The sequence below is a fragment of the Triturus cristatus genome, chromosome 6, assembly GCF_964204655.1.
Source record: "Triturus cristatus chromosome 6, aTriCri1.1, whole genome shotgun sequence".
NCBI classification, from domain to species: domain Eukaryota; kingdom Metazoa; phylum Chordata; class Amphibia; order Caudata; family Salamandridae; genus Triturus; species Triturus cristatus.
In genome coordinates this window covers 1,206,782,747-1,206,807,167 of record NC_140589.1, presented here as the reverse complement: position 1 = coordinate 1,206,807,167, position 24,421 = coordinate 1,206,782,747, and the positions used below count along the sequence as shown (strand labels likewise).

Here is a 24,421-nt window from a genome sequence, read left to right as displayed (position 1 = left end):
CACTTTATTATATATATATAATTATGCTGGTAACAACGGCCCACGGGGAGCGAGCGGGAAGACAACCGCTCGTAATGAATTTGCGCTCCCGTCTCCGATCCGCCGCGCCCCGCTGACGTCACGGCCGACCTCGAAATGCGATTGGCCATGACGTCAGGAGGGTAGGCAAACAGCGAGGAAAGACTGCGTCAGGCGCCGCGGAGCTAGTCCGCTAACTCAATGTACGACATCTCCCTTATCAACAAAAAACATGTGAAACACATTATCATCTCATAACAAAGTCCTCAAATCTCTTAGGTGCCCTAACATGCCGTGCCGGCCTGCTAGGAGTAACATACGGGTTTTGTGCCACCCCACCAACACTTGTGCCGCTTTGGCCCGGGCTCCCCGTGCTGTGACTGCCATACCTCCCTGGTCTGGAGGCTGGGCCCATCTGCCTCTCAGCACCTCCCGTACCATGCTCTGTGCTCCCACTCGTAAGTGCGCTTCTGCCTCCGGCCCAGCCTTGTGCAGGGGATTTGCCCCCAACCTCATCATCGCACATACTTTCCCCGGTGATCTCATTGTCTTGCCATTCAAGCACACTATCATCGCTCTCGGATTCATGCATGCGACCACTCCTCCTGATGATTTCCTCTTGTCCAGCTTTGAGCTTGACTATGTCATCCTTGCTACGCCATCCCCCACCTTCCAGACACACTGCCCCTCTGGTTGCATCGTGTACTCGCAATGGGGTTTGGAATACGGATTCCCCTTTCAGTACTTTGTAGGGCTTCTTCACCAGTACCCAATCTCCCTGCGCAATGTCCTTTGGTTTGGCTCTGTTGACCACGTCAGCATACAGTTTGTTGCTCTCCTGCTTGGCCACTATGCGTTCCTTGACTCTCAACCCCTCTTCCGGTACATCCTCCGTTCCATCCCTCATGTCATACCACTTATTGAATTTGGGGGTAAGCTCGCTCATGCACCGTCTCCCTCTCATTAAATAGAACGGCGTATGTCCTGTGACTTCATTAGGCGTGTTATGGAAAGTGTGCACCTTCTCAGCCAAAAACGCCTTCACGTTCATTTGAGACGCAACAGCCTGTTGGATACCTTCTTTGAGGAACCTGTTCATCCGCTCGACCTGCCCATTGCTCTTTGGGCTGTATAGTGGGGTCTTCTCCTGCTTGATTCCCAGCCTGGCCAGGAAATCCGTCATCTGCCGGGACACCAACTGGGTACCGTTGTCGGAAACCATGATCTTCGGCTGCCCCTCCATCGCGAAGATTTTCTTCAGTACCGAGATCACCCGGTCCGTAGTGACCTCCCTAACGAACTTGTAGTGGATCCATTTGGAGAAGTAGTCCGTGAGGACGATGAGATGCCTGCAGTCATCCGGCAGTATGGTAAACGGGCCTGCGAAATCTATGGCAATCTTGCACCATGGGCCGACAGGAATGTCCACCATCTGCAGTTCCCCTTTTGACGTCTTCCAATGTTTGTCGGCTCTCAAACACGGCCCGCATCTATCAATGAAACCGCAGACATCGCTGCACATCCCCGGCCACCAGTAGTACTGCTTGAGGAGATTTTTTGTGGCTGTGCTCCCCGGGTGACCCCTGTGGGCAATCCTGATCAGCTTGTCCCTCAGACCTTCCGGGGGCACAAACAACTCATGTCTTTTCAGGAAGCCGTCTTCGATCGTAAGCTCCGCACTAATCTGCTGGAAACATCTGAGTGCCCCGTGCAAGTTCCTGACCGGAGGCCAACGAGTCGTCATGTGGTCCACTACCCTTCGGAGGGTCACGTCCTTTTCCTGGGCAGCCAGCCATTCTTCCTCAGAGATAGACCCCTCACAAATCACCGTTGCGTCTACCAACGCCACCACACACTCCGTGTCGTCCAGGGAACCTTCTTCCTCGCCGGTGATGGGCAGGCGCGATAGGCAGTCCGCCCTGCTGTTGAGGCCACCCTTGATGTGTCTGATAGTGAAGTGGTATTCCTGCAATTTGGACAGCAACCGCAGGAGTCTTGAGCTGGCTTTCCCATTACCGCGGCCTTCGCCGTCCATCATATAAATCAATGGTTTGTGGTCCGTGACTAGCTCGAATTCTTTGCCCCACAAATAATTCTTTAGTTTCTCCACTGCCCAGACGCAGGCGAGCGTCTCCCGCTCGATGGTGCTATAGTGTTTCTCCGCGTCGCTCAACGAACGGGATATGAACGCGATAGTGCTCTCCTTCTTCCCTTGGAATTGGCAGAACACTGCGCCGATCCCTTTGGCGCTGGCATCGACGGTGATGACATTCCGGTGATCCTTGTTGTAGGGCTGTAACACTGGAGCCGCGACAATGGCCATCTTAACAGCTTCGAACGCAGCTTGTTGTTCCTGTGCCCATACGTACTTTTCGTTCTTCCGCAGCAGTTTCCTAAGAGGCTCCACTGTGAGTGCGTACCCCTGCATGAACTTTGCGTAGTACTCGCTGAGCCCCAGGAACGACCGCAAGGCATCCTTATCTCCAGGGCATGGGGCATCTCGAATGGCCTTCACCAGATCCTCCTTGGGCGCAATACCATCCGGAGTCAAAACGTGCCCCAGGTAGTCTATCCTGCCCTCCATGAACTTGCATTTGTCTTTGGAGACCGTCATCCCTTTCTCTCGCAGGATCCCTAGCACCGTGCCCAGCAGCTCCAGGTGTCCTTCCTCGTCCTTCGTGTGGATCAGGATGTCATCCTGGAAAGCTTCGACGCCCTTCATGTCGCAGAAAAGCAAGTCCATCAACTTCTGGAAGACACCTGACGCCGATGCAAGGCCGAAAGGGAGACGGACGTACCTGTACGCTCCGAACGGGGTAATGAAGGTGGTCAGTTTTTTGGACTCCTCCGTGAGACACACTTGGTGGTACGCTGACTTCAGGTCTATCAGGGTGAAGAACTTGGACCCTGACGTGGACGACAGGATTTCTTGGATGTTGGGCAGCGGATGGCAGTTCACTAAGATATTTTTGTTCAAGGACCGCAGGTCCACACATAGACGAATGTCCCCTGTCCTCTTCTTCTTGGACACCACTATCGCGGACACCCATTCTGATGCGCCTGCCTCCTCTATCACGCCATCCTGCTTCAGTTTATCAAGAACCTTCTTCAGTTCCCCTCTGACAGAGAGAGGGACAGTTCTGACCTTATGCTTTATCGGAATTGCCCCTTCTTTCAGCTGTATGGCGTGTACGAACCCTCTCACACGCCCCACCTCATTCTTGAAAACGGACTCAAATTCACCAATGACCTCAGCCAATCCCCCATGCACAGCGCTTGGTTGTATATAGCCGACCCAGTCATCACGCAGAACTATGGGATCGTCGGCCCCCGGGACTAGCATCACACCCAGCTTCGCCAGGTCCTTCCACCCCACAAGGCTTCTCCCTTTCTCAGCCACATAGACCTTTGTCATCACAGTGCGCCCTCGAAAGGTGAGTGCATCGCAGAAAAACCCCTTCATCACTATATCCTGTTCCCCAAAGGCCTTGGGATTCACATCAGTCTCACGCAACCGCACACCCTGCCATTTCGCATCAAACGTGGTGTCGGATATCAGGGTTATCGGGGAACCAGAATCAGCCGTAAACTGCAGCTCTACAGAACCAATCATAACTGAGCCAATAGGCCCTTTCACCCTGCCGTCCTCGGCATCAATGGACAACACTATGTCCGCACTCGCCTCCGCATCACTATCACTCACCGAGCTCACTTTCACACTCCCTCCCGGTTTCCTTGTCTTGCAAACGGCTGCAAAGTGGCCCACCTTCCTACATTTCGTGCAGCTCTTGGTCAGAGCCGGGCAAGACTTACTATCAGCCAAATGGTCCCGCGCCCCACACCTAAAGCAGGCGAACGGCCTCCTGCCACCCCCTCTATCACTTGCTGCTTTGTCGGGAGTCCGTGACACACTTTTGCTCTTGTCCTGCACGTAGCACACCGTCGAACCCTGACTCGTGCATGCAAGCTCCCTGGTCGATACAATGGAGCGCTCAACAGCCTTCGCAATGGCCACCACATCCTTCAGGGGAGGGTTCCTACAGGATAGCAATCTCTCCTGCACCTTCTTAGAGTGGCAATAGAACACCACCTGATCTCTGATGTAAGTGTCAGTCATCTCCGCAAATTCACAGTCTTGCGCCAAAACGCGTAAGCAGGCAATGTACTCCTCAATAGTCTCTCCCTCCTCCTGTCGCCGCAGAGCAAACTTATGGCGCCCCACCATGATGTTACCTTCCTCGGAATACTGCAGTTCAAGCCACTTGACCGCCTCTTGATATACATTCAGAGGGGCGGAAGCCCCAGGAGGGTCCACAAACACCGGCAGACTGTCAAAAACTTCCTGGCCGGCCTTCCCCAGCAGTCCGAACAATAGCGCCTTCTTGCGCTCGGGGCTATATCCCACGCCGTCTATGGAAACGATATAGTTCTCAAACGCACGTAGCCATCCCTTCTATTTCATGCACGGCTTACCAGGAGAATCAAGGAACAGGGGAGGCACGCAGATGTTGACCGGCTGGGCCATCGCTGGAGGACAGGGAACTCAGCAGGAGGACGACGACCACGAGGACAGCCACCGGACAGGCACAGCAGGCAGCACGACCTGGATCCTCAGCACACAGACCTGGACCACGCCAGCAGAAGCACCTGCACGTGGGGCCCCACACCCACCGGAGAACACTGGGTGGGACAGGGAAGGATGATCCTCACGGCACACCACCTGACCAGAGGAGACAGCAAGATCCAGCACTCCAGCCAGCACCAGGACGGAGCGAGCGTCGCAAGACTTCCCACGTGGCTGCAAGCGGACCAGCAGGGGGCAGCACCACAGCAATGGAGGAGCACGAGGGGCTCAAGGCACCGGATTACCCATGTGGGCCGTACAGCAGCATCAATTAACCCTCGTCGCCATTTGTAGTGGCAGAGTGAGGGAGGCGAGACGTAGTGGTGATAGAACAACACTTTATTATATATATATAATTATGCTGGTAACAACGGCCCACGGGGAGCGAGCGGGAAGACAACCGCTCGTAATGAATTCGCGCTCCCATCTCCGATCCGCCGCGCCCCGCTGACGTCACGGCCGACCTCGAAATGCGATTGGCCATGACGTCAGGAGGGCAGGCAAACAGCGAGGAAAGACTGCGTCAGGCGCCGCGGAGCTAGTCCGCTAACTCAATGTACGACAATCGCTTAATCTCCCCGTGCCTGAATGTGTAATGTAAATACGGTGCTCGTGTAAAGCGCTCCAATACCTTCGGGGCGAGTTCGCGTTATATAAATATGCCACAAAAAAGCTGCCAAGCGACTTTCTTGACCAAAATTACAGAGTAGAGGGGAGAATCAATTGAAAGTCCAGATAATGTGCACTATTTGTGAAGATAAAACGTAATCACCAAAAGGCATATGTCAACGTATACGATAGAAATACTAGCCGCTGTTTGATGATTTCAACTATACTAAAAATACCGAAAATCTCAATGAACAGCACTATAATCAACAGAAAACCTGCTACAACGGTGAGAACAATAATTGTTTCTCAAGAATATATTTTAAGCTTAGTGCTTCGAAGTAGAGAACAATTGCCTTTTTGTATTATAAAAGTATAACCCTGCTACTATCGTGTCTTACTAATAACCGAATCTGCCGGGTGTCTTACTAATAACCGAATCTGCCGGGTCTCCCAGAAATAGATGCATAAACGAGATGTCTGTTTGCTAGTACCTCACGTGAATCTGACTTCTCTGGAACGTCCTGCCACACAGCCGGAAGCCGGTAACTTCCAACCTGACACAAACAATGTAGCATCATAAACATAACCGCTGACTGTCAGCAGCCGTTACGTTGTTTCCACTACTGTACTCCTCCTTTGGATTCGTTTATTTTTGTTGAGAAAAAAAGAAAATAACACAACAATGCTAAAAAAAAACACCCACGGTGGTTTTTGGCTGAGAAGGCTGCAAAACACTCCCAGCAGAGATAAACTGACTATCAACTAAACAAATGTTCGGAACTCTTTCCAGCACCCCGGGGGGACTCATAAAAGCTGAGGACCCGGGGGTACTTACAAATGGTGGAAGGGGTACCGGTCGAAAATGAGACGGAAAGCTTCTCTTTAATGTTCAAGAAGACTTCCCTTTCTATCTGTATAAACCACGCCCACTCTCGTACACTTGTGTTAATATGGAGTTCGAGTGCGTAGAGTATAACTGCCTAAATCGAGTACTTTGCTGAATTTTGTCCCAGTACGGGGGATAAACAACTGTATGAAGAATCCAACCAGATCCGAGACGGCCCCAGTAAAACGTGTTGAGTGTGTCCCGGACTCGTTTAAGACTCGCGTGTTCTTAGCGTGCTTTGGGTTTTGACCAGCAGCCTACGGGCACCGTAACATCTGCGGCGCAGTGGGGGCCCCTTTGGCTCGTGAGCATATGAATGTCTGTGAGATATTGGAATTTTCAGTTTACACCTCTGCCTACAACATGGCTCACTAGTTAATCGTCAATCAGTAAACCATATGTTCTACTCATCTAGGAGCTATTTTGAATTTAACACCTTGATGCTAGACACAATGGCACTAAGCTTGTCATTTCTTGGTTGCTTAAGTAATGATCTAAGAAACGAAGGCAGTTTTTTTACTTTTTACAAACACCAAAAATGCCAGATATATCACCCTTTATTAATCATTTATATTGCATTTACTTATAAGTGTTTATTTCTAGGGACTCAGTTTAGCAAATGTAAAAAACAAAAAAACTGCTTGCAGTTTGCAAGCAGCTGCTTAGCCAATCCCTAATTTAGTAAGCAAAATAATTTTAACATGTTGCTTGCAGGTAACACTAGGGTCATACTATCAAAAGCAGTAATCTCCTGCGCTATCTACAAAAAAATACACATCTGTGACATGCATGTTATACGCTGTGATTTTGCATCAAGCACAAACCTTGTGTGCTATTTTATGATAAATGAAACGTGTAGTAGGACTACACATATATATCTACAGCCAGTGCATTAACTACTACAGTTATATTGCTGCTATTGTACCCCGGAACTTGCAGGGTGCACAGAGATCTGTGCCGCTGGTGCCTTAACCCAATGTCAGAATCCTGCTCAGAGGGCCACAGGGGACGCAGGGGCTTCTGGGCTCAACCGTGGGGGTTGAGACCTTTTACTCCTGACATCTTGCATACTATGGATTCTGAGCCACCAGGCCAAGTACCCGTTCTACACTTGACTCTCAGTAGTAAGTGTGGTTGAGCAGTGTTTGGCTCCCTCTGGTTTAAGGGGCGTTGCGGTTACAGTTTAGTGAACATGGGCTCAGAACTCAAAATGCATGCAGCAACAGCAATAATAAATCTTTCTTCAGGCAAGAACCCACTTTCATAAAAAATTGTAAATATTTTATTTCTACCGCAAACCACACAAACAAAGAATACGACTGACAAAACAATTAAACAGTCCTCCCCTGAGGTCGGGGGTGTCTCTTTGGCGGTTCCCTGTCCCATTCAATCCTCACATTATCGATCGTGATTATTCCCCATTCACTATTGGTAACATCGGGATGTGGTTCACTAGTAATTCGAGTCTCAAGAGTCCACTATGACTTTAACTTAAAGTCAATAGTGGTCCAGCACTGTTGTGCTTCAATTAGCAGCAAGTTCCCCCAGGGCCGATCGGCCTGAATTAGTCTTACCCGCAACCCTAATAGTTCTGGAGTGCGCTCTGTATGTGGGCGCTCGTAGCAGCTACGGTCCAGTTCATGTAAGTCAGCTGCATGCGGACTAAGCGGCTGCACTCAGCAGGTGCAGGAGCTCTACATCACACTTCAGCTGCTTCTCCTGAGGGGTAAGTGTTAGTTCAAACCCGATGGTGGGTGGCTACTAAGATTCCTGCACACGGGCGATGACCCAATCGGTGCAGTAGCCATTTCCTCACACCTCGCTCCAAGAGTCCACTCAACAGGGCTCCCCACTGTGCCTTGCTCCCTCCAACACTCTCCTCTTCCTCACAGTCCACACTTGTCTTGTCAAGCAGGCTGGAGCTCCAGACTGCAAGGCAGGTGGTCTTGGATTTCCTGGGTGATGTTCCCCTCACCCGGCATGGTGACTAGCAGACTTTGGCTTCTAGTCCTGGTCATAGCAGAAGTCTTGCCGATCTCCACCGTCTCACAAAACTTGTATGGCTGCTTGGCAGATGAGAATTTCTGGGGTCTTAAACTCCCGTTTTTGTACTTCACTTCCAGACACTAAATGTGATTTAGGGTCTAAGTCTTTGAAGTTTTATGTTGGGGTTATGCTTATTTTGAAGTGCCTTCTCCCTGCTCCTTCTTCCTCTTGAAAAGCAGTCTGTTACAACAGAGATATCTCCGAAGCAGCTAGTCCCACAACACAGGCCATGGGAGGGACTAGACTTCACACTTGGATGTCAGTCACAGTGATATGTGCCTCAGAAGGCTAGGCCCCCAGCCCGTCTCTTTATGATTATCTTAACAGCCCAGTCTCCTTCCTGAGATGTGTCCAGGGCCTTTCCTTGTGACTTCTTATTGAACCAAAGAGCACCCTTTGAAGTGTACAGGGGAGGTCTGGTCCTCACCTCCAGGCATCTCTCTACTTCCTAAGCATACACACAGTGCTGTATCCTCCATGCACTGTACCACTCACAGGCACACATACATCCAGCACTTGCATGTAACACGCACACACTGCCCAGCATTGTGTCCTTCAAGTACAGTACTTCTCATAGGCACACATACAACATGCACTTTTCCTTTACGCACTGCACAGCACTACATCCTTCAGATACTGTACAACTCATAGGCACATGTGGTGCAGTTCAGAACACAAAATCTCCTCCTGCTTCCACGGACGGAATGATTCCACAGTCACACGAACATACACATATCACATGCTGGTGGGGCCCATAACACCAACATTCATTCTCATCAATCTATCCGTGCCTACAGAGGGATCCCCAAATATCCCGAACAACAGTTCTATTTCCTTGGATGGAGGAATCCACATCTCTTAAAATTTACCCTAACAATTCCTCCATCCGGAGGTCAATCGGATCATTTAGTTGTTCTAGAAATTTGATGAAAAACACTTCAATTTATATATTAATCAATAAACATTTCAAGAAATAACCACCCGACACAGTTCTTCAAACAATAATTTTTCTTTATCTAATTAAATTGCAGGTTAAAATCCTAACAAATGCAATAGTATCTTTTGTCATAATTACCTTTTCTGGCTAATTGTCGTTCTCTAAGTCAGAAACTGGTCCTCAGAAATTCATAAGAGATTCTACCGTCCCGTCCTCTGCTGTCAGCGTGAAGAGTCGCATAGAGTAGCATCGATCAGGGTGCGTCTCGAGCTCATTAGGTGGTAACCTAATTTCCCTCTCTAGACTACTAATATTTATACCAAAATTTACATATACATGTTGCATTTTCTCTATTTCCAGGCTGCTTATTGGTTGAATTCAGCCCCGTCCCAAATTTTCAGAAACAATTTAAAAGTTCTCATACGGATGATGTATAAACTAGGCGCATGGGAAAGTCGTTCCCAGGTCAGGAAAGTATCAGTCTATTGTGAATAGGTGGCTTTTGGTTCCCAGTTTGCAACATTTCTTCCGTGTTCAGGGACATTGGCATCTCGCCCAGAGTAGTCTTCATGGACCTGGTTCAGCGGTTCATGGAGAGGACACTACGTAGTCAGTGCAGATGCCTTCCTCCATTGCTATTTGCATGAAGTCATGTACTTTACTGAGGATTCAGTCGGCAGCCATCTTTTAGTAGGCCGAATTAGTCAACTTTAGGTAAAAGAAACACAAAACGCAATTAATACATAGAAATGACTAAAACAATGTTATTCCCTCTCTGATACCCTTATGTGTATGTATTTATCTAGCCATATGCGACATTAAAAGCCGTTAATGCTGATTTATTTAAGCGCAAAACACATGAACTTTGCTTAAGCTAAACATATAAATTTAATATGCGTACAAACTTAGTTCACTTATTATTTTAGCCATGCAAATGCATTCCCACGTGTATTCTCTTGGTTAATAAGGTTGATTAATTCATCACAACATACTGCTTAATCATTAGAATTAATTATTTTAGTCGTTTTAATATAAACTTGTATAAATGGATTGGGTATACCAAAATATTTTATTTTACCCGCTCCATCAATCCCCCCTTTGGTGATTTTATCACCACCAAAACAACCCACCAAATTTCAATTTATCTCCCCTTTTGCGGAAAATTTGAAATGTCTTTTTGCTTAATTAAAATTATGTTTCCCTTTCATCTTCTCTCTGGGTTTTATCATACATACTCTCCTTCCACTCTTCCATTTCTATTTCATTGAGATCTTTTTCTGGTTTCTTTTCCCTCTTTTTGTAAATTTCTCTTTTAACCTTCTTTTTATTTCTTCTATATCTACAACACATACATCCTAATCTAAGTAGTAATAATACGATAATCACACAGGTTAATGGAAATAATATTTTCCCTATTATGGTACTACCTAATTTACCTAAGAAAGCTTTTATAGCAGCCATCTTATTACTAATTCTAGTCCAGATACTTTCAACCTCCAGTGGTTTTATTTCATCATGCAATTCTGTAATATTTTTGATATAGACTTTTAGATCTCTGCTTTCGTCAGGAATGTAAGTGCAACAATGTTGAACTTTCAGCATTCCACAGACTCCACCCTCTTTTGCCAATAAAATATCAAGGGCAAGTCGATTTTGCATAATCATAGCACGCATGGCAACTAATTCAGTGTTTACCAATAGAAATCCTCCAGCTGTGCTTGTTGACAAACGATCCACTATGGTGGACAGCTTCCGAATATTATTTGCATTCAAAGATATTCCCACTGTTGGTATCAAGGCTCCAAAAATATCACCTACAATTTCTAACCAAGTTTCTCTTCTGCTACGCATTAATAGGTTATTTGGTCCACTATTTTCTACCCTATCCATGTGAAGGATCTTTGGAAAGACCAGGCCTACATAACATGTGCCATACCAATGGTCAGGCAGCATGTAATAAGCCTTGTTCCCACAAATATAATACAATCCAGGAAAAACTGGGTCTTCTCCACCTCTAAATCCCCATCCGGATGCAATGAAGTATGTATCATGACACTCACTTGTCCCTATGTATATGTAATCATACTGAGATCTTTCTCTCATGATGCATAATTTGCCTTTCTGTGGTGAATCTATAGCTATTGTTGGTCTAACATCACCTTGCGTTTCCTTGTTCCCATCTATTGCCCAAATGTTTTCCCCTTCTTTATGTCCTTCTGCATTCTTGTGTATTTGCAATCTTCTCTCCTCAACCATATCCAAGAATGTTTTCTCTTCTGGTTTCAAACTACAAGTTAAATTGTTCTTAAAAATATATTCTAGAGTTAATCCTTTAGTTTCTATAAAAATTTCTCCTAATGTATTAGCTTCTTTAGCTGTATTTTAATCTTTATTCATGGGCAATAGTCCAAGAATATTATCTATGTTAGACAAATTATACTCTAATTTTCCTACTTGATAAAATATACTAGTTAAGACGCTACATGTTATTCCATATGTTGCTGGGAGGTGATGATAAGTCACCCCTTCTGAAACAGATGCAGGTAATTGCATGCAGACGTAGCAATCCCTTACTTCCATTGTTTTAACATATTCATACAACAATTTTGAAAACACATTACTAGAGAAATCATTTATTGACCTATCTTGAAGCACATGCTCTGTGCTTGTTCTAACCGGTATTACTTTTTTGTGAGTTATTCACTATATTAGTCATATTCTCAGTATGTCCTGCTAATGTATCTAAAGTTACTTTGAAAGAGATCAAAAGAGCGAGTACGCTCCAAAGAAGCATCAATAGTCCTGTACAACAGCAACATGTCTTGCACCATCTTCTCATGAAGGTACATCTACTCTTATTATCATCTATGTTAGCCATCTTGTTAGATCTAACCATGTCTTTTGACTTAGCCTCTTCTACTCCGCCTCTTATAGCTTTTAAAGCTAAAACTTATCAGGTTGTCCAAATATTACAATTTTCTTACAAGGATCGCCTGAAATTACTCAGCTTGGCCTTTCGTCGTTTTTCACTTCTTTCTCGTCATCCACATGCAGGATTTCCTGATCTTCCGCTTCTTCTCCAATGTCGGATAAGATAACTCTCAGGATTTCCCCAGTTTCTTCTTCTTTTATCAGTTTCAGCCAAGTCTCCTCTGGATTTCCTTGACTATCCGCCTCTTCTCCTTGTTCAGGCAGTGCCACGTACGTCCATTCAGGTGACTTATATTTCTGATTTGGCTTTCTTGCTCGTTTGTTTGCTTCTGACACTTCTGTTTCTCCCTCTTTCTCTGAATGCTGACTGGTTACTTCATTCACTTGTTCAGCCTCTGAGGGTTTAGCTCGTGTCAATCTGTATCTTAGTTTCTTAATTTTATTTGGCCAAATATCTCCTTTAGCGTTCCTTCTTGTTTTTCCGTCTTTGCCGTTTCTTTCCTCGATCCAAGTTCTCTTTCTCAGAACTTGACCTTCTGGTATCTCTGTTTCACTGTCTTCAGATTCTGTTTCATTTGATTTTTCTTTTTCAGAAGTCTCCTTTTCCACCTCTTGGGTTAGCCCTACTTCTGTCCCTCCTCGGGTCTCCGGCACGCAATCTTCTTGCTGACTAATTGTCCCTTCACCTATCTGGGTGTTGCAGTTCCCTACACCTCCTTGGGGATTTTCCGCAATCTGTCCCTCTCTTTCTGCAACTGTCCCTTCTTCCTCTTCCAAAATTTTCTCAGGTGGAATTTCTTCTACTCTCTCATCTGGTGTAAATGTTACTTCTGACTGGATGTTCTTTTCTTTTCTCTTCTTCTTTCTATGTTCATCACTTGCGTTTTGCTCATCTCCAGAATCTGAAGTATCTGAAATCTGCAATCTTTTCCTCAGAATTTCTTCTCTGGGGGTCTGAACTAGTCTTGGCTCATTCTCCCCCCTTTCAGGATTTTCTTTTGTTTTTATGTTCTCATTGCTTGACTCATCACTTGATTCTGATTCGTCAAAGTATTCTTTCCCAATGCCGTCTGCTGGATTTGGAACTCTCAGTGTGTGACTAGCATGTATTCAGTTTTTCAGTCCTGCACACTTCACAGCAGTTGTTGTGGTCAAAATGACCTGTCTTGGCCTTCTCCACCTTGGAACCAGGCAATTTCTTCTTCTGTGTACTTTTATCCTTACCCAATCCCCTGGGCTCAAATCATGGGCTGGTTTCTTTTCAAGTGTGGTGGCATCCGCTCCAACCTGGTGAAACACAGAATGAACTGCGTCAGCCAGGCCTTTACAGTAATCCAAAATCATGTCATCAGTTATAGTCATCAGCTTGTTGACTGGCACAAACACGTGTCTCATGGCACGTCCCATGATGATCTCGTGTGGACTCAAACCTGTGGTTCTATCTGGAGTAGACCTAATGGTCATCAAAACCAGAGGCAAGACATCAGGCCATTTTAAACCTGTAGCCAAACACATTTTTCCAATTCTATTTTTGATGGTACCGTTCATTTGCTCGACCACACCAGAAGCCTCTGGTCGGTAGGCACATTGCAGTTTCTGTTGTACACCCAATGCTTCACAAATCAATTTCATGATCTCATTGTAGAAATGTCCACCTCTGTCTGATTCTATGGTTATTGGGAACCCGTACCTTGGGATGAATTCCCTCAACAATAGCTTAGCCACTGTGATTCCATCATTTCTTCTGGTCGGGTATGCCTCCACCCACCTAGAGAACAGACAAACTACCACCAAAACATATCTTAGTTTGTTGTAAGGGGGCATTTCAATGAAATCTACTTGCATTCTGGTGAAAGGTCCTCCCTCTCGACCTATGGTGCCCAGACTCACCACTGTTTTTCTTCCAGGATTGTACTGCTGACATGTCAAACATCTCTGACAGAGACTCTCTGCAATCAGCCTGAATTTTGGATTATACCAGGTCTGTTTAAAGGCCCTTATCATGGCATCCCTTCCCAGATGTCCTTGGCCATGATACATCCGTGCCATGGTTGACATCATGCTATCAGGCATTACTGGTCTTCCATCCCGATAGACCCACACATGATCCTTTTCCCTGGGTGCACATCTTGCTTTTACCTACTGCCTCATTTCTTCATCTACTGCCTCATCCTGCAATTGCCTCACTTCATCCCATGTTCCCCACAACGTTAGTAAACATTATGGAGCAAAAATACATTTCCTTTTCCTTTGACCGATTAATTGAATATTTGTTTCGGGCACAATACTGAGCCATGTCATTGGCAAACCGGTTTCCGGTAGTGATGTAATCACTACCTTGTCCATGAGCAGCACATTTTACCACAGCCAACTCTTTGGGCATTTGTATTGCCTCAAGCAATTTTCCAACCACTTCTGCATTCCTTATAGGAGTTCCACTTGAGGTCAGGAAACCTCTTTGCAGCCATAGTTGGCCGAAATCGTGGAGAACTCCGAAGCCATACTGGCTATCAGTCATCACAGTCACTCTCGCATTCCTCCCAATCTTGCATGCCTTGGTTAATGCCACTATTTCTGCTACTTGAGCGGATCTAACTCCTTTCAAGGTTGATGCCTCTAACTGCTGAAACTGTGCATACTGCATAGGCTGCACTCAACACTCCTTCATCCGTCCTCAAACAGGATCCATCCACAAAAAACACATGATCACTCTCTGGCAGTGGTAGATCTCTGATATCAGGTCGAGGTTTCGTGCAGTAATCAAGCACATCCAGACAATCATGATCAGCCTCTTCTCTTATCCCCACTCTCTCTGCATCAGGCAAAAGTGTAGCTGGATTCACATTCACACATCTTTCCAGACTCACATTGTTTGCACCTAGAATGACTCTTTCATACTTAGTCAGCCGACTATGTGACATGAACTGTGTTCGACTCCTGGTTAAAAGGATCGCCACACTATGGGGTACAAACACTTTTACTGGATACCCCATCACAATTCCTTCACTCTGCTCTAGACTTCAGACATCCTGGCAGACCTATCGCCACTGGATCTAGCATTGACGAGAAATAGGCTATTGGTCTCCTTTGTCTTCCATGTTTCTGTATCAACACTGAAAGTGCACACCCATTTTGCTCACTACAGTATAACTCAAACTCCTTTTCATAGTCTGGCATACCCAGTGCAGGGGCCTCACAAAGACTGTTCTTCAACTGTTTAAAGGCTGCCAATTCTTCTTTGTTCAGTTCAAGGGGGTCTTTTACCTCACTTTTTGTCAATTTTACTAATGGTTTGGCAATCAGGGAAAAATTACTTATCCACTGACGACAATAACCAACCATTCCTAGGAACATTCTCACTTCTCTTTGGGTCATTGGAGCTCTTATTCCTCTAATGATTCGGATTCTGTCTATGGTTACTTTTCTCAGGCCTTTCTCAATATTATGACCCAAGTATGTCACTTCCATCTTACAGTATTGCAATTTTGTTGGAGATACCTTAAGCCCTCCATCTGCCAAATGATTTAGCAAAGCTATGGTGTCTGTTTCACAAGCCTCACGTGGCTTTGACGCCACCAGTAGGTCGTCAATATACTGGACTAAAACTGAACTCTCAGGCATGGTAAGACTTTCCAGAGATTTCTTTAACAGCTGATTGAAAATGGAGGGGCTCTCTGTGTACCCCTGTGGGATTCGGCACCATGCCAAAATACGGTTTCCAAACCGAAATGCAAAAAGTGTCTGGCTGTCATGATGCAACGAAATGGAAAAGAAAGCATGACACAAATCAATTACTGTGTACCATTCTGCATCGTGTGGGATCTGATATAAAATCACTGAGGGATTTGGAACAATTGGACAACAGGAAACAACGATCTTGTTAATCTTTCTCAAATCTTGCACATTCCTGAATTTTCCACTTGGCTTTTTCAGTCCCATGATAGGCGAATTACATGGACTGCTCATTATTTCCCTCAACACTCCTTGCTGGATCATCTTCTCAATCAAAGGGGTTACCCCTGCTATTATTTCTGGGGTCAGTCTGTATTGTGGAATGTTGGGGTAAACAGCTCCCTCCTTTACAGCAATCCTCACTGGGTCTACATTCCTCATCAAGCCTACATCTTCCCCAGTGAAGTCCCAGACCGCTGCTTTCATTGTCTGTTTCAATTCTGAGGGTAATTCATCTGAATTGAATACTGCATAGGTTCCAGCGACCTCACACTCTCGGTTAGCTATGGTCATTTTGTACAGAACATCCTCATCTGGTGTTTCAAAGCCTATTCCGTCTGGTGTACAGAATATGGTGCAATTCATCTTGCACAACAAATCCATCGCTAATAGATTCACAGGACTGGTGTCACACACCACGAATCTATGCATGTCTGAAAATTTCCCTATTCTGACCTTTACAGGATCAGTAAAATACGTTTTAATCTGGGTGTTGGACACACCAACTACTTGGATTGTTTCATCCGAAAGAGGAAGATTTTTCACATCTGCTGATCTGACAGTAGATCGTGTAGCTCCAATGTCTACTAGAAAAGTAATGTTTTCATCATTAACTTTCCCATCTACAAATGGTCCTGTCTGATCTATTTCTAGAGATGCGCCAAGTACGCACTCTGCTTCCTCTTTTCGGCACCGTCAATAAATTTCTTCTGGCTCACTTTCGTCATTTTGCATCCAATATTGTGACACAGCGTTCGTGCGTTGCGGTTTGTTTACCTGTTCTTCATTGTAGAATCCCGTTTCCTTGCTATATCTCTGTGTACTCCGGCTCTGTGGTAAGGGCGGTTTTGGCACCTGATTCTGTAGATTAACAGCCTTCTGCTGTTGCGGCAATGGGCCACTCCCCTCACACTGCACCTGTGGATTTAATGACGGATTTTCATCATTAGCAAGAGGTGGATTTTTACACTCGGATTTCCAATGCCCTAATCTGCCACAGTTGTGACAGGGAAACTTTTTCTTGGCTTCTTCAATGTTACCCTTTCCCTTTCCTGGACCAAACTTTGATTTTATGCCTGGATTATTTGCTTGTTCTATTAGCTGAGCCTCCTGTCTCTCTGCAACCTTTACTTGAGCCCACATTGCTTTCTCTTTTAATTTCCGCTGCTTTGCATCAATTTCATCACTAAAGTATTTAGCATGTCTCAGGATCTCATCTATTTTCTTGCTCTGCCAGTCCACGGTGTGCTGCTTGATCATGTCCCCAATCTCGGGACGCAGACCATACACAAATCTGTACACAAAATGACTCAGGTCCTTTTCTCCCAGACTGTCATCCCCACTAAACTGTTTGAAAGCCAGAATTAGCCTCTCATAGTATGCGTGGACTGACTCTTTCGCTTCCTGATGTGTTCGATCTATTTTAACCCAATCTGTTTCTTTTGGAGGCACTTTGTTCTTCAGGAAGGCCATAACCTGTTCATATTTCTTCATGACCTCCGGGTCTGGGGCTCCTGTTTTGGGATCTCTCGGGTATTCTTTAGTGGGCCAGTCTATGACTATCTTACATTCTGCCCACACGTCTGCTGGCACTGTTATATCAAACAGACTATTCAAATCAATCCACAGCACTTTTGACAATTTCACAAATCTGTCTACCTGTCTGTACCATTCGACCGGCTTTTCCCGTAATCTAGGTAAGTCATTTGTAAATGACAAAATGTCCTGTCTGGTCCATGGGACATGCGCATATCCCCCTCCTGGAATCTCTCTCATAGGGAACTCCATTACCACCTTCTCCTTTTCTCTCACAGGAAATGCTGGAAATGTTCTGTCTGAGATGTCATCCCGCTAACACCATCCGTAATTTCGCCACATCAATGGTATGAGATTCTTTTTCTTTATCCTGCAAACCTTTTAGCCAGTCATTCAATTCTTCAGTAGTTATGCTCACTGACTTCTCTGCATTCCCTGGTTCTGTCAGTCTCTGTAGTTCTAACATTGATACTTCTACCCTTCGTCTTCTCTCAGCAGTATCGGAACAATAAAATGGATTCTTTGACACATGTAGTTCACCTTTACCCATAGCATGTCCCCAGGAACTTTCTTTCGTTTTCATCAGGGGCTGTTCTGCCTGTCTTTGGTTCACATACGGAACTGTTAGCCCATGCTCACTGTTTTTCTGCTTCTCAAAAATAGGCATAACAGGACCTATGGGCACAGGGACTGTAACTGCTTCTATATTTTTCGTTAATTCTCTTATTTTCTCTGTCAATTCCAATGTGGTTTCTGCTAATTTTCTAGAATTTTCGTTTTCGACCCTATTTCCCTTTTCTTTAAGTGAATTTCTTCTTTTCACTTCTGGGGTCATAACTTCTGTTTTAATGATTCTCAGAGTTTCCCTTACTGGTGTGCCTGTGGTTGGCGTTTCTGGTACCTGTCTGTACGGAGGCGGGCTCTTGTAAAACATATCATCTAGGACATCATCATCAGTTTCATTAGCCCAATACCTCCGGGTTTCTACATGATTTCTCTTTTCTAGGCATTATCTTCCTCCACTTTCTCCTTCTGTTCTAACAGGAAATAATCCTTCTGTCATACTAGCATCTCAACACCTTCTCATTCGATCACTATGAGTTTCCCGATCATTTGGCCATCCAAACATGTACCTATATCTAGTTCCATTTCTCTGCTTTTCTCGCTCATGCATCTCATCTTCCCACTCTGTCAATACCTCGAACTGTGTAGGCCTAGGTCGCGGATCTAAGCTCATCATCCTCTCCACCCCCATTTAGATAAACAACCATTCTGCGCTCTCAATAGAACTTCAGAATCAGGAAGACAATGAAGTGACAAATCTGCTCTACCAGAATGATTCCGGTGATTTATGCCTTCAGGACCAGGGACAGAATGCTCTCTGTAGTAGCACCTGCCTCTTCCTCTGATTCCTGGGCTAGGGGATGAGGGTGAGGATGGAACCTGGTGGCGAAGCTGAGAACTCTATGATATGCTTCGATCCTGGGTTCAGCATAGTCAAGACTTATGATGCCTAGCTGGGCAAGTTGGCATTTTGGCTCATTCCCCCAGATTACCTGGGTATGAAAGCAAGACCTTTTGGAAGTTGGCTCATACATCCTGGACTTGGAATGATTTGAAGGTTGTGAACTCGTCTCTGAAAACCTGGAGTACGGCTTAAAAGGTTGTGAGTCTTTCTGGCTCTTAATTTATTTAAAACCTCCACCAGCTGGTTTCTAAATATGTGTTATCCAAAAATAGCATTGTCAACTACCTTCTAGTTACATGTGAGCAGTCACCACCCTTTAACCCCTACATGAAGCCATCGCCGCTGTCTTCAAAATGTTAACAGTTACATGCAAGAGAAATTTGGCTTGTACGTTTGTCGGAACGTTTGAGTACCCTACTCCCTCCTGCAGGCCATAGCTATAGCTTGAAAGTCTTTGATGGTGCTGTGCTACCAAAAAGCCAGCCTAGGTTCTGCTCCAAAGGCCCAAAGCAGGCCCAATAATCCTTCATCAGTGTCTCTTTTGCCTTCTTAACCACTGAATTGGACATCATCATATCCTACATCGCTATTGCCATCTGCCCGGTGCCCGGACACATTCACAAACAGTGTATCCAGTCCAGGGCCTGGGGTTTATCCAACTCCTCTTTGGCCAGACGATACAGACGGCCAGTCAGTTAAGGGATAGATTTATTGTGGCTTTGCAGTGGTGCAGTTTCATAAAAAGTGATGCAAACCAATACAAAGTCTTGATTGGGATTTCCTTTCCGGTACAAATTTAAATTTGTGCGAAGGGGTAGCCCTAAAGTAATACAAAGTAGAGCCACTTTGAGTCAAGGGGGCAGCTCAGCCATGGCACATGGGCATTCCAATGCAAACACTCATGGATAGGCAGACAGGGCTTTGACCCAAAAATGTATGCCTCTTTGAGGCAGGAATAACGTTTGAGAAAAGTATATTTACGTTAAACAATGATGGACGAACCCAATTTATGTGTGGCACAATCACTAGTAGGCAGTGTTTGGAACCCACTGGGTTTGTTAAAAGACCCCTCACACACCAACCTGGTTGGTGTCATGCTTCATCATTGGGGTCCCAACCGGGTGGCCAAATGCCCCCCGGTTGTGCTACGACGCCTGATTACAGCGGAGCTGGTGTGGTGCAAAGATGTGATGTGATGTCAATTAAAATTATCTCTGAGAATCCTTGCCTCTCTATTTTTATTAATGGCGGCTCAGGATATGATTAAAAATTATTTGTGATGCAACTAAAAATAATTAATTATCTTGTAGTTGTCTATGCAATAGGTCTACATGTTTCAGCCCGTAGGAGAATGTAGGGGGGGCTTTCTTCAGGACCGGTGAATGTGGTGAGTGGCAAAGTGAGTAGTGCCACGTGAAAAGTGAAAACAATGAAAAACTAGTACCTACACACGCGCTAAGGTGTGTGGACTGCGTGTCTACGTAATTACGGACACTTATGAAAAAAGGACCTGTGGGAAAAAGGAAACAGCACAGAACATGTATATACACATGACAAATAGACAGCATAATTGCAGTGGTATTAAGCAACATAAAATTCAATCTTAAGTGCTATGGTCATCCAATTTGACCTACTAGGTGATGGTACCTATAGATGCAATACAAACATATGTTGGGAATGCTGCATGCTGAGGTAGTGCAGCAGCTAGAATGATAGTATACAGTCTTAACGTTGCTATGAGGCTGTGAGACTTCCACGTGACAATCTAGTGGCAACCAAGGGTTGTCACTATGTTTGCTTTGTTCACCGTGATGTACAGTGCTGCAGCGAACTAGTGTGGAAGCTTTCCACAGTGGTGGTGGAGTTGTGCGTGGGCGTCATTTAAGTGAACGCACACGTGAGGAAGCCGGAATAGTGCCGTCATGCGGAGTGCGGAGCTATCTAAGTAGGCGTTATTAAAAACAAGGGAAGCGGCATCGCTTCAATCAGCAGCACTTATGTTAAAAGATATAATTACACTATGGTCGAGCTAAAGTAGCTGATCGGGGCTCGGAGGAGTTCTCTGGGGAGACAAAAAAATCGGAGTGAGAGGCATGCGAGCTGCCAGGTCGAGAATGCTCATGGGAAGCCTCTATGTACTATCAGTCGCGCAACCTTACTAGGTATCAGAGCATAACCCGCCAAAAACCTGTTGTGGTCTCCCTTCGTCCCGGATGGTAATGGGAGATAGAAATATTAGTTTATACGAGGTAGATATAATAGCTTGTCTGGTGGGCCTACAGCTGTACAGAGACTGCAACCACTGGTAAAACCCGTCCCCATATGTCTCCTTTCCCTCAGCGCAGCCTTGCTCCGGACAAGCCAGAGAACGAAGGCCCAGCCATAGGGTCCAGTTATGCAGGTTTAAGATTGGACTAAAAGGTAGCGAGCTCAATCTTCCAAGTCAACAATCGCTTTTTAGGGTATGAAGTAGTTTCAGCTCCGGTTTTGCAAACATTCACTGGAAAAAGAACCAAAGCTTGCCCCTGCAACTTCCAGAAGCATTGAAATTGCAACGGCAATTCGCTTTCAAGTTCTACAAAATGCGCAAGAGTACGACGCTAATCCTCAATACAATGGGACGAGTAGAGTCCTGTATTTAATTTTGTGTGACATTCCATATTGTCCTCAGCGTCCGTAGAGTTAGTTTTGTCTCCTCCATTCATGGATGGTAATCCTTTGTTGGACCTGGACTGTGAGCTTGTAGGATAGATATATTGGCTCGTTTGCCACTCCTATCGCTGTCCCTTGAGGTAGATATATTTGCTTATATGAGGTAGATGTATTAGCTTGTCTGGTGGACCCTGATGCTAGGCAGCGACTGTAACGAATGGTGAAACCCTTCCTCTTATGTCCCCTTTCTTGAAAGCACAGCCTTGCTCCAGACAAGCTAGAGAATGAAGCAGCAGTAATAGGCTCCAGTTACTCACGGTCCAGATTGGACTAAATGTAACTGGGCTCAAATATCCAAGTGAGCAATCAGCTGTTTAGGGCATGAAGTGGTTAAAGCACCAGTCGTTCCGTGGTCTTAAGGATCAGGGCCGCAGTCCTGAGCATTCTGTGGAACTTTAAACTATTTGCAGTAGCAATTTCAATGCTTCTGGAAATCACATGGACAAGCTTTGATGCTTCCTGTCTTTAATTTTCTGTGCAATTCCATTTTGTCCTCTGCATCGGTGGAGTGAATACTGGCTTCTCCATTCAATGTTGGTAATCCTTTGTTGGAGTCGGAGTGTGAGCTCTTAAGATAGATATTTTAGCTCCTTTGCCTTTCCCATCACTGTCCATTGAGATAGAAATATTAGTTTATACGAGGTATATATATTAGCTTGTCTGGTGGGCCTACAGCTGTACAGAGACTGCAACCACTGGTAAAACCCGTCCCCATATGTCACCTTTCCCTCAGCGCAGCCTTGCTCCGGACAAGCCAGACAACGAAGGCCCAGCCATAGGGTCCAGTTTCGCAGGTTCAAGATTGGACTAAAAGGTACCGAGCTCAATCTTTCAAGTCGACAATCGCTTTTTAGGGTATGAGGTGGTTTCAGCTCCGGTTGTGCCCAAATTCACCGGAAAAAGCACCAAAGCTTGCCCCTGCAACTTCCAGAAGCATTGAAATTGCAACTGCAATTCGCTTTCAAGTTCTACAAAATGAGGAAGAGTGCGACGCTAATCCTAAATACAATGGGACGAGTAGAGTCCTGTATTTAATTTTGTGTGCTATTCCATGTTGTCCTCAGCGTCGGTAGAGTTAGTTTTGTCTCCTCCATTCATGGATGGTAATCCTTTGTTGGAGCCGGACTGTGAGCTTGTAAGATAGATATATTGTCTCCTTTGCCACTCCTATCGCTGTCCCTTGAGGTAGATATATTTGCTTATATGAGGTAGATGTATTAGCTTGTCTGGTGGACCCTGCAGCTAGGCAGCGACTGTACCGAATGGTGAAACCCTTCCTCTTATGTCCCCTTTCTTGTAAGCACAGCCTTGCTCCAGACAAGCCAGAGAATGAAGGAGCAGCAATAGGCTCCAGTTACTCATGGTCCAGATTGGACTAAATGTAACTGGGCTCAAATATCCAAGTGAGCAATCGGCTGTTTAGGGCATGAAGTGGTTTCAGCACCAGTCGTACCGTGGTCTTAAGGATCAGCGTCGCAGTTCTGATCATTCTGTGGAACTTTAAAGAAATTTGCAGTAGCATTTTCTATGCTTCTGGAAATGGCATGGGCAAGCTTTGGTGCTTCATCAGGTGAGTTTGGCACAACCTGCTTCATGTCTTTTATTTTCTCTGCAATTCCATTTTGTCCTCAGCGTCAATGGAGTGAGTACTGGCTTCTCCATTCATTGTTGGTAATCCTTTGTTGGAGTCGGAGTGTGACCTCTTAAGATAGATACTTTAGCTCCTTTGCCTTTCCCATCACTGTCCATTGAGATAGAAATATTAGTTTATACGAGGTATATATATTAGCTTGTCTCTGGTGGGTCTACAGCTGTACAGAGACTGCAACCACTGCTAAAACCCGTCCCCATATGTCTCCTTTCCCTCAGCGCAGCCTTGCTCCGGACAAGCCAGAGAACGAAGGCCCAGCCATAGGGTCCAGTTATACAGGTTCAAGATTGGACTAAAAGGTACCGAGCTCAATCTTCCAACTCAACAATCGGATTTTGGGGTATGAAGTGGTTTCAGCTGCGGTTGTGCCCAAATTCACCGGAAAAGCACCAAAGGTTGCTCCTGCACCTTCCAGAAGCATTGAAATTGCAACTGCAATTCGCTTTCAAGTTCTACAAAATGCGCAAGAGTGCGACGCTAATCCTCAATACAATGGTACGAGTAGAGTCCTGTATTTAATTGTGTGTGCCATTCCATGTTGTCCTCAGCGTCGGTAGAGTGAGCTTTGTCTCCTCCATTAATGGATGGTAATACTTTGTTGGTGACGGACTGGGAGATTGTAAAATAGATATATTGGCATGTTTGCCACTCCTATCACTGTCCCTTGAGGTAGCTATATTTGCTTATATGAGGTACATGTATTAGCTTGTCTGGTGAACCCTGCAGCTATGCAGCGACTGTAACAAATAATAAAACCCTTCCTCTTATGTCTCCTTTCTTGTAACGACAGCCTTGCTCCAGACAAGCCAGAGAATGAAGTAGCAACAATAGGCTCCAGTTACTCACGGTCCAGATTGGACTGAATGTAACTGGGCTTAAATATCCAAGTGAACAATCGGCTGTTTAGGGCATGAAGTGGTTTCAGCACCAATCGTTCCGTGGTCTTAAGGATCAGCGTCGCAGTTCTGAGCATTCTGTGAGATTTTAAAGGAATTTGCAGTAGCATTTTCAATGCTTCTGGAAATGGCATGGGCAAGCTTTGGTGCTTCATC

At 45.4% G+C, this 24,421-nt stretch overlaps 1 protein-coding gene across 1 annotated transcript in view; it reads right to left on the bottom strand.

Moving 5' to 3' along the window:
- The window catches only part of LOC146821170 (N-acylneuraminate-9-phosphatase-like), an 80,453-nt gene extending 74,655 nt beyond the window's left edge, over positions 1 to 5,798 (bottom strand). Inside the window, exon 1 of the mRNA XM_085609330.1 lies at positions 5,743 to 5,798. The gene's annotated coding sequence lies outside the window, so the exon portion shown is untranslated. The remainder of the gene's footprint in view (positions 1 to 5,742) is intronic.
- Between the last annotated feature and the right edge of the window lie 18,623 nt (positions 5,799 to 24,421).